Consider the following 2912-nt stretch of genomic DNA (forward strand, 5'->3'; position numbering starts at 1 on the left):
AAAAATCAAAACCCAAAATCGATTCAAAGATCTGAAGTGGAATGTCTTCTAACTTGTCGGATCTGAAATGGTGGTGTATGTCGATTGTGGTGCCAGAAACCACAAAAGTCGTTGCCGGTTGGTGGTGCTGAAGGAGAGAGATACACTTCGTCTCCGACCTGTGGGAGAGAAACCACAAACCTGAACCTAGTGTCGTCGTCAGAGTATGAGTGAAACGAAGAGACACAGACGAAAAACGGAAAACAAACCTATGAGAGGGAGAGACACACGAAAAACGACTCTAGGGTTTGCTATGACAGACGACGGCGTTAGGGTATGCTATAACATCTAGATCTGACGACTGAGAAGAGGTGCTTTTGGCGAAGAAGAAGAGGATGGCAGAAAAACCCTAACTAGTCGTCGGATCTGAGGGATACGAGACTCGTCGGAGAAGAAATCATATGAAGATGGCGAAGGAGATGAAGTCGTTTCAGACGAAGACGTTTATGGCTCGAGTTTACAGACGAAGTCGATAACCTTAGCGGTGGTGGTGTTGTTTATATTCGCCGGAAAAACGAGGGCGTTCATATACGAGAGAGAGAGAGAGAGAGAGAGAGATAAATATTTCTTTTATTTATTTTTATTTTTTAGTTAGAAAATAATTAAATAACAAAAAGAAAAGCAAAAAACAAATGGAAAAGAGCAAATCTGTTATTTTTAGATTTTTTAAACTATTTTGGACCAAAACCGCAGCAAAATGAAAACTTTCGGACTATTGATGCTAGTCCAAACCTGTTTGGCCCAAAGTAGCAATTTTGCACATATCACAGGGACCATTCTTGCAATTTTGTCTAGGGTTTTAAACTAGGAAACCCTAATTTGGATGCTTAGGCCCTAAGCAACCCATGGATCCTTTCTTAAAGGCCCTTGGACGATTTCTAATGGGTTTCCCCATAGAATTCGTCCAACCTTAAATAATAAGGTAATCCATAGCCCAATTGTAATTATCTTATAATTACAATTTCAGTCCCTTAAGTTTAATTAATCTCTTTTAGCCACAAACTTAATTCTTATTAATTCTTGACTAATATTAATTAAACAATATGATTTCTCCTTTAATATATTATTCTCATAATATATTAATAAATCATATTTAATCCTTTCTCTCCATAATTCATCCTATCAAGTTGCTTTGGTGAAGGCAACCCAAAAGGACCATGCACCATCGGGTCAAGTACATACCAAAATAGTTATGGACTTAGACACTAATCCAACAATTTATATGTAATTGCGGCTGCTGATAGTCAACCAGGGTTGCTAAAAACCCTTAGAGCGTGCCGTTAACTCACCGGGGCTGCTGATAGCCATATGGTTGTGGATAATACATAGGTGTTTATTTGTGTTGTGTTATATGTGGTATTTTGGGGAAATCACTAAGCTTTGTGTTTACAGTTATTGGTTTATATGTGGTAGGTATTTCGCAGGATCGCGAGAAGAAGAATGTCTGATTATACACACGCATTGGGAAATTTACTACGGGGACATGTTTTTATTAACTCTGATAACACAACAAGAATAGCGACCTTTAGCGGCGACACTATTACCGGCGACATGGACTTTAAGCGGCGACAATTGCTAGAGTCGCCGCTAAAAGTCCCTGTCGCCGGCAATAGTGTCGCTGCTAAAGGGTTATCATTCGAATCCGCATTTTCCCCCTTGGTTAGATCTCAACCGTTCGATCAAATATCTAATCCAAAGGATGGGGTACCTTATTCGCACAAACCTAATACCGGTGACATATTTGTCGCCGCTAAAAGTGAAAAAATGTCACCGCTAATAGTTACCTAAAAAATGACGCGATACCCTTCCCTCCAGATTGTCGCAACGATTGCCTTCTGTCGCCGGTAAAGCCCTAGTTGTCGCCGCTAAAAGCGTTGCCGCTAAATGGTCTCCCAGATAAAAAAAACGCATACAGATTGCTCATTTCTTCATTCTGTTTGCTATTGCTATACGTGCGCCTCCTCCATTTTCCACTGATTTTGTGGTCTATTAGCTGATTCCAACAACATATCTTCCCAACATGGTGTGAGATTAGGGGTCAAGGGTGGTTAGGGCTTCTTGGGATCGATTTCTAGCTCCATCTGTTGAAGAAAGGTAAGTTGAATTTTTTTGTATCTCTTTATATTTGTATGTTAATTTCGATTTCTAGCTGCATTTGATGATTAAATTGCAAGAAATTGTTCAATTTCAGTGTTTTTGGTGGTGTTGTCTTTGGGTTTACGGGTGAGGTTATTTTCGGGTGAAGACCAATTTTTCCCACTACATATCCGTTGATTTCCGCCACTACAGGTTCTATTATTTCAATTTTTGTGATTTTTTTATTTGTATGTGAAAATTATGTGAAAATTGCCATATGTGAAATTTTTTGTATATTTAATATTTGTATGAATATATGTGAATTTGGTGTATATATATGCCAATGTATCTGTGTTTGATGTATATGTGGTATATGAGTATTTGGTAGAAGTATATATATGATGTTATTATCTATATATATGTGAAATTATATGTGTTTGTTATAAGTAGGATGTTATTGTGTGTGTATGTGAATGTATGTACGTATGTTGTAAATGTGGTATATGAATGTGAAAATTGTGTATTTGGTATAAATAGAATGCTATTATCTATATATGTGAAATTATGTGCATTTGGTTTAAGTAGGATGTTATTTTGTGTGTATGTGAATGTATTTGTATTTGGTGTATATGTGGTATATGTATGTGAAAGTATGTGAATTTCATGCTCTTATGTATTATGTAAAAGTATGTGGTTTTGGTATAAGTAGGATGCTATGATTGAAAAAATAATAATAAATTATTGTTATAATTGGAAACAAAACACAAAAAAAATGTTACAAAAATGTTTAAAAACTT

Source organism: Lactuca serriola, chromosome 1, assembly GCF_051521515.1.
Source record: "Lactuca serriola cultivar US96UC23 chromosome 1, Lser_US96UC23_V15, whole genome shotgun sequence".
Taxonomy (NCBI): domain Eukaryota; kingdom Viridiplantae; phylum Streptophyta; class Magnoliopsida; order Asterales; family Asteraceae; genus Lactuca; species Lactuca serriola.